The sequence below is a fragment of the Eublepharis macularius genome, chromosome 2 (genome assembly GCF_028583425.1).
Source record: "Eublepharis macularius isolate TG4126 chromosome 2, MPM_Emac_v1.0, whole genome shotgun sequence".
NCBI classification, from domain to species: Eukaryota; Metazoa; Chordata; class Lepidosauria; order Squamata; family Eublepharidae; genus Eublepharis; species Eublepharis macularius.
The window spans coordinates 130023140-130037548 of NC_072791.1; the positions used below are offsets into that span (position 1 = coordinate 130023140).

The following is a 14409-nucleotide window of genomic DNA, read 5'->3' on the forward strand; positions in this document are numbered from 1 at the left end:
CTTTAAAAAGGGGATAAAGCAAAAGAACCTCAGAATACAGGAAGTTATGGTTTATGGTGCCAAATATAAATGGCAGTGACAGATGTGAAAAAAAGCCAAGCCATTCTTTTCATTGCATTACAAATTCAGAGAATAAAACGTATAGATTACTTGTCAGATCCATTCTTGTAGCTGGAGTATTCAGGATATGTGTTTCTTCAAGGATTACACATTCACCATTGAACCAGGGAATGTAACAGATCTGGCAGCTTTCTGCAAAGGCGGTCAGACTTCCATATCTGCTGATGGATGTGAAGAAGTATATGAGTGGAGGGGGGGGGGGCTTAGCACAGTGGTAGAGCGTCTTCTTTGCATGCAGAAGGTCCCAGGTTCAAACCCCAGCATTTCTAGTTAAAAGGATGAAATAGAAGATGATGTGAAAGACCTCAAGCTGAGACCCTGAAGAACTGCTTTTAAAAAAAGTGTATGAACTGAGACCTTACTAGAAAAAAATTAAAGAAATGGACAAGGACAAAAGGATCAACAGTGAAAGAAAGCATTATCTAATGTGAAACCACAACATGCAATGCCTTTCAAAGGCTTTATTTTCTACCCCCCCCCATGAAAGATCAATAGAAGTATGCCTTTTCTGTCTTTAAATAAACAGTGATACCTGAAACTGAATGTGTGCTACAGTTTCCATCTGCACCGATCTATCACCGACTACATTTGTTGCGAGATCTGGAGAATTTCAAAAATGCTGCTTATACTTTTATAGCTGATAACATTCCATTTCTTATCTCCAGAATGCAAGCTACCTGAGGACACCAGCACATACAAAGCAAGGCCAGAGCCAGGGTACAGCCAGATAATACCCTGCTTCACCTAGAATAAACCCTTATTTAAAAACACCAACACCAACACTTATTTATGAGGTGATAGGACTTTTTTAAAATGGAAGATTCCTAGCTTTAAAAGAGTCAGTGCCAGTAGATGCCTCCCCCCAAAAGCAGTGCTTCAGATTTCACTCACCTATCCCATTCAAGCTTTCTTCACCCCATAGTCCCAGCCTCTGGAAGATTTCTGTTATCACACTCAAGTGATCTGGAAAAAAATCCTCCCTTAGAACTACCACCTAGAAATATGACAGTCCCACCAAATGGATATGGCCTTGATTTAAAAAAATATGAAGGATCCAAAACTGGAGATTTTGCTATATGCCTTTATATTAATTTGACAACAATCTTTAGTTTTGGACAAAAGTCTGCTCAGATTCCTTTCCTGTCATAAAATAATTAGCCTTGATTATAGGTTCAGCCAATGAATTTCACACTTGTCTTCACAAAACCAGTAAAGCTCAGAGGAGTATCTGAACTGTAAAGCTGTGAAGACCTTTTTACACTATATGGGAAAGCAATGCTTATCCAGATGTTGTCACCAAGTTAAAAAGAGTATGGAATTTAAAATTCCAGAGAAAGTAATCTCTTTTACTAAGACTGAGGCAAAAAAGAATCATACAAACATGATGAAGTCAAAATGACTACAATCTGGTAAACTCATTGAAGGCTTTAAGCACCAAATTATGTGCAGGAATGAAGGTCATGGTTTTCACAATGTTGAAATAGTATTTTATGAGTGTTTTTTAAAATAATGCAATTAAATTATATTTGTTTTCTTGCTTGTAATGTTCCTTCCACAGCATAACTGAGAATGAAAGCGATCATTTTACTCATTTATTTAAAGTAGAACCCAAGGCAGCTTACAGTAAGTCACACCCAAACAACAAGACAAGATAATAAAAACTCTAATAAAATAATTCAAATATAACAAGTCCCAGACAGGACACTTCTGAGTAGAGGTCCGCATAACAGACCTAATTTCATCACGAACTTACCCAGTTCGTCATTCGCGAACACGCGGGCCGTGGGTTTGTGTTTTTCTCACGAAAGCGCCGAACATTGGGGCTTTCTGTCCGTGTGTCCGTTGGCCTGTCATGCCAGGATTCCTGCTCAAACAATTTCCTAGGCAACAGTGTGGAGCCACCTTCCCCGTTTGGAACACACCAATCTTAGCCCAGGAAACCTTGATTGGCAGCTCTGTCAGCCAAACAGAGATCACCAGCCTTTCTGCATAAAAGACAAAGCACGCGAAGCCCCGCTCCATTTTGCTGGCGCGGGGACACGAGTTAGCTTCTAAGCTTAGCAACTGCTTGCTGTGGGGAAGTTTTTTTTGTGTGTGTGAGAGCGCGGCTTGTGCCTTAGGGCTTTGGGGCTTCAGGTGCAAGAGAGCTTTCTCTTTTCTCCATTCGTTTAATTTTTTTCTCCTTTCTATTCTAGTTTTCTTGAGAGCACTTTTTAAAAAATCCTTTTACCGCACTATCGGGTTACTCTGATTTCTTTCTGCATTTCGAGTCCTTGGGTTCTTCTCGGGCTTAATCCCCCCTCCCCCCCAAAAAATCTCTTCCTTTTTTCTGGGTTGCCAGTGGGTTCTATTGTGCTCTGACCCCAACCACTCACAGACCCACAGTGGGTGCAAGGCAGCTTTGGGCGTTGTCTTATTGAGTTCTTGCCTTCTTTCCCCCACGTTCTTTCTTGGCTGCTGATGAGATGCAAGGGGAGGGAGACTGCTATTAGGCTCTGTGAAACACCCACTCTTTGACAACCGGCAGCACACTTTGGGGGGCTCTCTGCTTCACTTCTTTCTAAGCCTTTCACTCCCTAAATAGTGGGTGACTTGGGGGGACATTTCCTGCCTGGATTTTCAGGTGCAGGGGGGCTGCTGCTGGCCTCTGTGAAACACCCACTCTTGGACGACTGGCAGCACGTTTTGGGGGGGCTCTCTGCTTCATTTCTTTCTGCCTTTCAATCCCTAAATAGTGGGTGACTTGGGGGGAGATTTCCTGCCTGGATTTTCAGGTGCAGGCGGCCTGCTGCAGGCATCTGTGAAACACCCACTCTTGGACGACTGGCAGCATGTTTTGGGCGGCTCTCTGCTTCACTTCTTTCTAAGCCTTTCACTCCCTAAATAGTGGGTGACGGGGGGAGATTTCCTGCCTGGCTTTTGAGGTGAAGGGCAGGCTGCTATTGGCCTCTGTGAAACACCCACTCTCTGACAACTGGCAGCACGCTTTGGGGGGCTCTCTGCTTCACTTCTTTCAAAGCCTTTCACTCCCTAAATAGAGGGTGACTTGGGGGGACATTTCCTGCCTGGCTTTTGTGGTGCAGGGGGGCTGCTGCTGGCCTCTGTGAAACACCTACTCTCTGACAACCGGCAGCACGCTTTGGGGGGCTCTCTGCTTCACTTCCTTCAAAGCCTTTCACTCCCTAAATAGAGGGTGACTTGGGGGGACATTTCCTGCCTGGCTTTTGAGGTGAGGGGCAGGCTGCTACTGGCCTCTGTGAAACACCCACTCTCTGATGACCGGCAGCATGTTTTGGGGGGCTCTCTGCTTCACTTCTTTCAAAGCCTTTCACTCCCTAAACAGTGGGCGACTTGGGGGGAGACTTCCTGCCTGGCTTTTGAGGTGCAGGGCAGGCTGTGAAAAAGACTGTTACTGGCCTCTGTGAAACACCCACTCTCTGACAACTAGCAGCACGCTTTGGGGAGCTCTCTGCTTCACTTCTTTCTAAGCCTTTCACTCCCTCAATAGTGGGTGACTTTGGGGGAGCTTTCCTGCCTGGCTTTTGAGCTGAAGGGGGGGCTGCTACTGGCCTCTGTGAAACACCCACTCTCTGACGACTAGCGGCACGCTTTGGGGGGTTCTCTGCTTCACTTCTTTCAATGCCTCTCTAGAGTGTCTTTTGTGGTGCATTCTTCCCTCTCCTGGGGTCCAGCTGGGTGCCACTTGGCTCTGCCCTACCCTGCTCCAAGCTTTTGGGGCTCTGTGCTTCATTTAAAATTCTCACTTGTTTGTAGAGATCTTTTCTCATAGCACCATGAGGGTTGGAAAGAGGAATAAGAGTGGTAGTGGTGGGAAGAATGGCAAAGGTTGTCCTGGGTGCCCATCGGTGCCCAGTACCAGTGGCACCAGGGACAGGGAGACCTCAGAGGAAGCACCTCGTTCTACAGATTTGCTTTTGGGGATCGAGGAGCAGGCAGAAGAGCTCTTCGCGTTGCCCGTGGAAGATCAGCTGCCAACACTCTCTGTGGATCGATCCCAGGGAGCACTGGAGAGTCTGGCAGAAACATCCAGCTCCTTTCCATCCCAACCTCCTGTGGCTTCCCCTGCCTGCACTCCACCCCCCCGGCCCAGCCACACACTTCAACCATTAAGGCTTTTTCCTCCTCCTGAGCCACAGATTCCTGGTGTCCGTTTTAATCCCACACTTTAGCAGCACTTCTGAACCATCCCAAACGACCCCTGTTCGGTGCATTGCCAGGTCTGCAATGCCATGGTGCGTAGGGGTGTGGACCCCAAACACCTGTCGTCCAGTGTCCTCCGCAGGCATCTGCAGAGAAATCACCCGAGCCTGCTGTTTCAAGAAAAACCATCAAGCAGTGGGGTCAAGAGGGCTGCTGAGCAGGGAGAAGGGCAAGTGGAGCGGGAGTCCACCCCTAGTAAGACTCACACCCCTGAGAGTGCTGTGGGTGGGAGTGGAACTTCTAGGCAGGCTACCCTTCAGGAACTTGTTCCCTCGGGCTCATCCCTGCCAAGCAAAAGATTCAGGGGGAAGGCTCAGGAGGCGGGAACTCGTGTACTGGCTGAGATGATAGCCCTGGATGGACTCCCTTTGTCTGTGTTGGAGGGTGTGGGCTTTCGCCGGGCACTGCATCATTTTGCACCCTGGTTCATGACGCCCTCGTGGCGGACTGTTGGCTGGCGAGTCTTGCCCGCCATCTACAACTGTGTGGCAGAGATGGTCAGGAACCAGCTGGCAAGAGCAAGAGGGTGGACCGTGCACTTCACAGCAGATCTGTGGAGCAGCCGTCATCACGGCTACCTCGCCATCACTGCCCACTGGTGGCAACCGGAGGACCTCCGGAACACTGTGGTCAAATTGGGCCCCCGAGAGGAGGAGCCACCCCTGCCAGCGGACTGCAGAGTGGTTCTGCTCCAGGCACGGGGGATGGATGCGGATCAGAACGGGAAGAACATTGCCGCTGTGCTGAAGGGTTCACTGAGGGAGTGGTTGTCCCCAGGAGATGCTGTCCATGGCTACATGGTCACGGACTTCGGTAGAAACATGCTGGCAGCCCTGAATGAAGCATCCCTGGAGGGCATTGTCTGTCTGGCCCATAAGCTGCACCTGGTCGTGGGGGATGCTCTCGGGGTGGGTAGCACGGTCAAGCCCAGCTGGGACCAGGGAACGTTGGAGATGCACAACCTCTTAGATGGCTTTCGTCATCTCGGCGCCCACTTTTCTCGCAGCATTAAGTCTGCCTGACAGCTGCACTAGAAGCAGGGGGAGGGGGGAGATCCAGAGCACGAGCTCTTCCAGGACATGGCAACCCGTTGGAACTCCACCTACGTGATGATAGCTCATCTGGTGGAGCAAAGACATGTGTTGGAAGACATCATGTCCTCAACACCCATCATGCATGCGGGAAATGTGCTCAGCATCAGCTCTGTGGACTGGCTAGTCCTCTCTCAAATGGTACGTGTCCTCAAGCCATTTCAGGACACCACCGATCTCCTCTGTTCCTACCAGTCCAGCCTGGGGCAAGCCATCCCCCTGATTTGTGGGCTGGACTGGGCACTGGCCAAAGAACTGGAGTGAGGGGAATCCCTTCCAAGTGTCAGGGACTTGGTGAAGAGGTTGTAGGCAGGAGTGGCTGCCCGCTTGCATCCTCTCTGCAAACAGTGGTCGTACAGAATGGCCTGCATGTGCGATCCACGTGTGAAGGGCACCATTGCCATGCACCAGTGTGAGCTAGAATGATGGAAGAAGGAGCTTCGCAAGTTTCAGGCTAAAAGACACGGCCGGAGGGAAGAGGGCACGGAAGAGGGGCTGGTGACTGATGAGCCAGAGGAGGAGGAGGAGGAGGAGGGGGAAGTGGCAGAGGATGAGCCTGGCGCTTCAGCCCATGAGAGCCCACCACACGCGAAACACTCCAACTACTGGTCCTCAGTGCTGAACTGGGAGGTTGCTGGCATGAGGAAGGACAGGATTGCACCTGCAGAGGACTCAGCAGAGGTGATGGTGCGGGAGTACCTTGCCGAGATGCCAGAGTCCCCTGAATCCAATCCCCTGGAGTATTGGGCACGTAAATCTGCTATCTGGCCAGACCTCTTGTCTGTGGCCATGTCATGGCCCAGTCTGAGAGTGAGGTCTCCTCTGGAGGAGAGGAGCCTTGTGTAGCCAGCCAGGACTCCTCAGGAGAAGAGGAGCCCTGTGTAGCCAGCCCTAGCCCTGATTCAGCAGAAGCCAGCAATCAGGAGCAACAGCTGCTGGCTGATAAGAGCTTACAGCCAGCAGCTGAGGCACCAGCACCCTCTAGCTCCAATACTACAGAGGAAGCTCAGCCAGGGACTTCTACAGGTGCAGCGCAGCCAAGAGCCTCCACCCCCCCAGGTTCACCCACGCCCAAGGAACGCCGCAGGCAGCGCCAGAGACTGGAACTGCAGGAGAGACGGCGCAGTGCTCGCCTCTTGAGCCAACGCCAGCTGCTGGAGAGTGATGATGAGTAGTGGCAGGATAGAGCCCCAGCAGCTGGCTGAAAACCACACCTGGCTATAAGAGCCAGTCTGGAGGAACTGCTGGGCATGGAAGCAACGTGTCTGCTGCTTGCAACCACTCCGTGTTTCGTGAACCTTGCCCGTGCCTGCTTTTGGACCTGACACTATCGGTGACTGACCTTGGACTGTGCCTGACCTTGCTTTTGGACTCTGGACTCACTCCTGGCTTTATCTCGTGCTCTGACCACCGGTTTGACTTGGCTTTTGCTCTTGGAACTCCCCTTTGACTTTGGCTTTAAGGTTTGGACTTGAACCACCCTGCTTGGGCTGGCCCAGCCCGTGACAGGCCATGAACTTCCTCTCCTGCCCTCCCACCAGTCTCCAGAGCGAGCGGGTGTTCTCCCACCTGGGAGACATCCTCCATCCCCGCCACTCACACCTGGATCCTGCCCTAGTGGATCAATTGGTGTTTATCAAGATCAACCTCCCCCTGCTGGGGTATCCTTCCCTGGATCTTGGGGACCCGGAATCTTGGCTCTGAGAAACCCCCAGTCTCTTTCTGCACCGATGGCAGGTTGTTTCACCTTAAGTCAGGCTCCAGAGCACCCCCAGTCCATGTTAGGAAGCTCTCCTGAACTCATCCATTCTTCCCAACCACAGCTGCCTTCCCTCTCTGCTCCAGACTTTCTTTCTCATCTCTAAGCCTCTCCCTTCATAATCTCTTACGTCCTGCTGCAACCTAAACCAGCAAATCCAAGATCCATCATTTCAATACCCACAGCTGTAGCTGCCCAGGGGCCTGAAGCTTGGAGCAGAGGAGGCTTGGCAGCCAGCCAAGAGAGCACAGCTATAGCTGCTCAAAGCAGCCAGACTAGCTACCTCAGGTGCAGCTGCTTGAGGCAGCCAAGGTCAAGGCTAGAGGGCATCCAGGGCAATTTCAGGTTGAAGGGATCTGCAAGTGGACTGAGAGGGTGTGAGGGTAAGATATACCCCCTCTCCTTCCAGAGCGGGACCCTGCATATTCCCTGAAGGTCCTTCAAGGCTGAAGTCAGGCATGCCGGCATCTCACAGGGCGGCGCCCTTGGCAGAATCTGATAGATTCTACCAAGCTCCAACAAAGTGATTGAATAAAGGATTGTTTTGTTTGTATTGGCTTTCAACCCAGAACATCTCTAAAATTGAGCCAATAAATCCAGGACTGCAGGAAGCATAGATCTGGGGTTTGTCAAATACATAGAGAGGTCATCAGTAAACACACTGATTTTCATAGATCTTTCCCCAATTATGATATCACGGACTGAGTCTGACATATCAAGGAAGCCAAGGGTTCCATTGCTAACGTGAAAAGCAGTGGTGATAGGGGACAACCCTGTCTAGTGCCCCTACCCAAAGAAAATCTTCTAAGTTACCACCATTGATCCTGAGGCATCCCAAAGGTGAATGATAAGGCAGATACTATGGTGTTAAATCTAGGACCGAAATTCATGTGCTTTAACAGCGACAACAAGTAGTTTTTTTCCACGCTATTAAACGCCTTTTCTATATCGATAGCTAAAATAAATGTTGAGGATAAACCATGATGTATAGCATACAATAATATTAATTATTTTACAGATATAATAATAATAATATTTGATTTATATACCACCCTTCAGGACAATTTAATGCCCACTCAGAGCGGTTTACAAAGTATGCCATTATTATCCCCACAGCAAAACACCCTGTGAGGTGTGTGGGGCTGAGAGCTCCAGAGAACTGTGACTAGCCCAAGGTCACCCAGCTGGCTTCAAGTGGAGGAGCAGGGAATCAAACCTGGCTCTCCAGATTAGAGTCCTGCACTCTTAAATCACTACACCAAATGGGCTCTCATGGATATTATTATCCATAATATTTCTATTTAAGATAAAGTCAGTTTGGTCCACATGTATATAATCACCTAGAAACAAATTGAGTCTATGGGTCAATAAATACTGAAACAAATATCTTATAATCGCAGTTAAGCAAGGAGATTGGCCTATAGGATTTAGTGCTTAATGGATCTTTACCTTTTTGTGTATGACTATATCTGCTGAATTCCATGAGGCTAGCATAATGCCAGATTCCATAACACCATTACAGATTTTAACCTAATATGCGGCCAATAACACTGCAATTTTTTTATAGTACTTGCTGGGATACCCATCGCACCCTGGAGCTTTACCGAGCTTTAAAGATTTAATTACTTCCAGTACTTCTTTTATCATAATCAGCCTCTAAGCTTTCTCTATAATGAGAGCTAAGTGTTGGGAGGGAACTACACCTATTTAAAAATTGTTGGATATCAATATTTTGAGGATTGGAAGACGAGTAGAGGTTTCTATAGTACTTTTTGAATTCCTGAATATGAAAATGATCATAATGTATTTGATCCTCATCATCCCTGATACTACGTGAATTCTCTTTATTCTCTTTATTATTACAGCACTTAGCCAGTAGGTTAACCATAAAATTTAAGTGCACATTTTACAACCATTTGAACTGATACTATGTATAAATCTAGTAGCTCTCTGCTTTTTTACTTTCCATGCCAAGATCTTCAAGGATTTTTGACTTTTATACCAATAGGCCTGCTTAAGATATTCTTATTAATCTGTTTAACTTCTACCAATTCCAACTTTTTACGTTCTTTTAGAAGTTCTTTATAGATACACTTGCTGCAAGTTCTTTTATGAAGAACTAGTAGCTCTAGTCACTTCTGATCTCCTGTATTATTTTTCCCTTTTCTCTTTTATGTTGTGCCCCTAGGAAGATAAAATGTCCCCGGATAACAGCTTTAGCAGCATCCCATATAACATTCAGGGCTACTTTGGAAGCTGAATTAATATCGAAAAAAGATTTAATCTCTTCTGCTATAGAATTGCAATATGATTGTTTCAATAATAGAGCCTTATTTAATCTCCAACCCGATGTCATATGATATTGTTTATTTATCTGTAAACTTACATTTCTCATTAGCCATTATTAAGTCTAAACATGTATTAGCACTGAGAGTTGAAATTTTGGCAATTGGGTCTTAAATACCTTCTCACATTACCTAACAAACCAAACTCTAAACCCTAAAAAATAAAAAAAAGAAATGGAACAAAACCTCCTTACTAAATACTCTACTCTTAATAGAGAGTTCTTCCTGATCATATACTGCTGTTGAATCTTTGTCTAGATGGTATCTCAATCTATTCCTGAGTGTATCTCTTCCCAGGTACGCTACTCATTAAGTGAAGATTCTAGGTCTATCTGTGAGATATTATTCTTGAAGAGCTTTAGTCTCAAAGTCAATCAGTTATTTGTAGCTGCTCCTCCTGCGGAAGGGTTGAAAAGGAACTTAAGATATCTTCTTCAATAGAGTTATTGAAAGAAAGAAGATTTCCTACAGGCTCTGCAGCAGAGTGTTGGTTATGATTCCACATCCATAGCCGATGGTCACCAACAACCTCGATTTCTTCTTTTGGAGATGATCACCAGTTTTTATAGGACAGAGGTTTTCCCACTAAATTATCGAACACATGCACTGGAAAAAAAACCCTTTGCTATCAGCAGTCTTTTCCGACGTAGAAGAATTCTGGGAGCGTTTGGATTTTTAAAAGTGAAAATCACTCGTTGAATTTGATTTGTCTTACTCAGGTGTTGTATAGAGATTAAGTCAGTGGGGGAAATCTCTCCTTAATAAGAGCCTTTAAATGCAAAATAACCCAATATTTTGAGTTCCAACGAATCTCTTGGTTTTTATACTTGCAAATATTTAGACCTATCTTGCAAGGCTGTAGTATAAGCTGACATTGATTTTGTTGTGGTCTCAAGAGATCTTTTCTCCTAATACTTTCCTCTGAAGTAAAATCTCGTTGGAGTATACCGGGCACAATAGAATCAGCGGGTTATTTGTAGCTGTAGCTTCTAACACCCTCTGCAATAGGAGGTCAACTTTATCTTCAACTGCTTTAATTCCTTTCAAAATACAGTCTACTGTTCTGGCAATCAGTATTATGCTGTCAAGTAAAATATCACTGGTTGACATTAGTTTGGAGGTTTTAAGGTCTGTTTCCTCCAAGTGGATCTAAAGTTGCCTCCCCTTCTTCCGTATAGCTGTTATCAGAAGTGTAGTTAGTTTGAAGTACTTGGCTGATTATGTTAGAGTTACTGGAATTGTATCTGCTATCGATGGCTGGCTGGACAAAAAAAAGTCCTCAATTTTAGTCTGCTTAGATGCAGGAGCCCATTCCTGGAAGTCAAACACTCTTACAGGAGATTCTACTCATAGCTGGCAACCATAAAAAGAGTCGATAGTACTAACAACCCCCTTCATCCAAACACATCCAAGAAGATATGTTCTTTACTTTTCCCTCTGCACTTTATTATTTCTCTTTTTTTTCTTTCTTCCAGTAGTCAAACAACATAATTAAGCAGTCTCAGTCAATTCTACCGCTTGCTTACCCTCCAACTCTATAAAGTCCTTGATAAGACCTGAGAAGGATTGTTTGTAGTATCAAATGCTGAGCCAGTTAAAATAACAAACAAAGGCTCTAACCAACAAGCAGTGTCAAACCAGCAGTACAAAAAGTTTTAAAATCCAAATAGCCAGTCTAATACCGAACTAAACACTTTGAAAACCGAGATAAAAACAACATTAATATTAAACAGCTCAGCATCTCATGTCTTATCCGGATGCCATCCTGCAGAAAATAATCCATAGTATACTAACATAATGTGAGATTAATAAAAGATTAGTAGTAATAATCTAAAAGTTCAAGATTCAGGTCTAGTAGCACCTTAGAGACCAACTAGATTTCCAGGGTATGAGTTTTTGAGAGTCAAAGCTCCCTTCATATTTGACTCTCGAAAGCTCACACCCTGGAAATCTAGTTGGTCTCTAAGGTGCTACTGGATCAAAATCTTGGTCTTCTACTGCAAGACCAACACAGCTACCCACCTTAAATAATCTAAAAGTTGCCTCTCTCAGCTCCACTATCAAAAGCCTGTTCAGTTTTCTGAAGAGATGCTCATGATGAGAGCTTTAAATATTTCATAGAAGAGTGGAAAGGATGCATGAGTGAATCATTTTTTAAAATTTCCCCGCTTCTGCTATCACAAACAAAGCAGGAAATAATTGATAGCTTCTTCCTTTGTGACATATGTAAGCCTCCCATGCTCCAGATGATTCCTAGTTGGTAAAACTCAAGACTCCCTCTTATATATTACAGCAGATGGGCTGGGGAAGGAGTGAGAGTGTGAAAGTATGATTTGCTTGTGCGTCTGCGTTGCCTACTTCTATTAAAGTTGGTCTCAAGGTCAGTCCCAAGGACAATCTATACTCCTAAGAAAGCCAGTTTGGTGTAGTGGTTAAGAGCGCAGGACTCTAATCTGGAGAGCCGAGTTTGATTTCCCTACTCCTCCACTTGAAGCCAGTTGGATGACCTTGGGTCAGTCACAGCTTCTAGGAGCTCTCTCAAACCCACCCACCTCACAGGGTGTTTGTTGTGGGGATAATAATAATGACGTACTTTGTAAATTGCTCTGAGTGGGTGTTAAGTTGTCCTGAAGGGCAGTGTACAAATTGAATGTTATTATTTTATTATTATTAGTTAGAGAGCAGGTGACATAGGCAAGAAGGCACATTTAGTATTAGAGATCATGCTGGCATACTAGAAAGGAAGTGCTCCCTTGATGAAGTAAGCCCAGAGCTGTAAAAACTCACAGAGCAATACCATCATCATGATTTATGTATAGAAAGCAGTGAGAAGACCTTAGAAACTCTTAAAGAGTAATGGGATCTTGGCAACCCTACTAGTGCCTGCTAACCCATTCCCTATAGTATTTATTTATATTTATACCCTTCTACCCGGTGAGGCCAAAAGTGGCTTAAAAGAACAGAAAAATATAACAGAAAACAAACAAACAAGCTACATCTTGGGCAGCTGCTGGATCCAGTGGACTGGACCATCCACGACTACAATGGTTCCGTTGGCCACACCCAAGCTTTATACTTAGAACAGGAAGGGAAAATATAAACTCACCCAAAAGTTCTACTATGTTCAATGGATGGCAGATTTACCGGCGCAATCCTAAACCGAGCTACACGCAGCTAAGCCCATTAACGTCGAAGGATCACAGTGCTAAGGACGGAAGAAAACTACAGGAGCTGGGCTCTAGCCTACTCAGAGACCAAACCATCCCACTGGCCCTCAAGCCGCTGAAGTGCTCATGTTTTGACCACTTGTCAGCAGGCTTAGTCCTTACACTGAAACTAGATTCTGAGGCCGAAATTAAGGTTTAACTACATGTTCAGTAGAAAACTCTCCTTGCAGGGCTCAAATGACAAGGGAAATTCCGCCCTGAGGATTACAGTTGCCCTCTTTTAACACGAACCCAGCTGCCAGGAACTGAACAGATATATTTCTTCAGTATGGAGAGGCCCAGTAAAATGGGACTTTCTGCCTCTGGTGCTCTAGGCACTGAGGCCCAGCTAGGAATAAGGCAGCTAGGCTAGGCTTGGAATAGGCATAAAGAGGGGCGCAAGAGTCCCCCTGCCCCCGCTCAGCCTGGGTCAGAAGTACCTGTGCCCTCCGCAGACTCACCATGCCGTCGGAGCAGTTGGAGCGGGGGCTGGAGGCATCGGATTCGCCGCTGTAGTGCTCCAGTGGCGGGTAATAGGTGTCCTCCTGCTCCTGCAGCAGCGCCTGCAGGCTCTCAATGTAGCGGATGGCATTGCACAGGATCTCCACCTTGGGCAGGTGCTGGTTGGGGTTGGTGGAGGTGCAGAGCTTGAGCATCTCGAAGGCCTCGTTAACCTTGCTGAGCCACCACCTCTTGCGCATGGTGGCAGCCTTATGGCGGTTGGCGTTGGTGGTCTTCTGCTTGCAGGCCTTGCAGGCTTAGAGCAGGCAGCGGCCAGCCTGGTGGTGCCTGCTGGGCGCGCGGATGTGCTCGTCCTTGTGGCCGTGCTTGTCGCCCTTCAGCAGGCCTCCCACGTGCACCAGCCACAGGTCCAAGTCCTTGAAGAAGAGCATGTTGGAAGTGTTGAAGCATGGGTCGTCATAAAAGTCAGCAGCAGCTGACAGGAGCAGAGCGAGCCCTCGGCAATCTCCATGTGGCCTAGCACATCCATGAGGGTGGCTGAAGGGAAGCTCAGGGACAGGCGGTTGGCTTCCTTCCCGCCGCCAGGTGTTCCTGCTTCAAGTGCAAGTGGGGCGGCAAGTGGGCCGTCTCTCCCTTCCGCTAAAGTCATGGAGCCCCTGGAGACATAGAGCCAGAACGGTTCCAAGGTTCCGACACAGGTTAGACAACATCACGGCTTTGAGTCGAAAGGGGGTATTCCAGAATCAAGTCCACAACAACAGACCAAGGTCAAATACAAGGGAATCCGTTCCAAACACAACAGCAAGGTCATTAGTAAGCAGATGCATTGCTTCCACACAGCCACTCCTTTCTCTGCTGCTTTTAAGCCTCACGTTGCTCAACCACTTGTGCTGCATCATGCACCTACCAGCTGTCTCAGTCCTCTCCTGCAAGCACTCATCATCACTGTTCATGCTGGGCTGGTGCTGGGCTGCTAATCTGGCACTGTGCCTTCTGGCTTGGAGGGCTCTCCTAGCCCTCCTCTGACGGTGCTCCCGAGGCTCTAGTGATGAAGGGGGAGAGCTGGCGTGTACCTGGCTGTTGCCAGCCCAAGGCTGGGAAGCTGAGGGGGAGAGCTGGCTGGTGCCTGGGTCTCTGCTGCTGGCCCAGGGCTGGGAAGCTGAGGAACTGATCTGCTGCTGGCCCAGGGCGGGGAAGCTGAGGAA

General features: G+C 47.1%; 1 pseudogene; it reads right to left on the reverse strand.

The window, feature by feature from the left end:
- Positions 1-13026: 13026 nt before the first annotated feature.
- LOC129323461 (myoblast determination protein 1 homolog) lies at positions 13027-13733 on the reverse strand (annotated as a pseudogene).
- Positions 13734-14409: the final 676 nt, after the last annotated feature.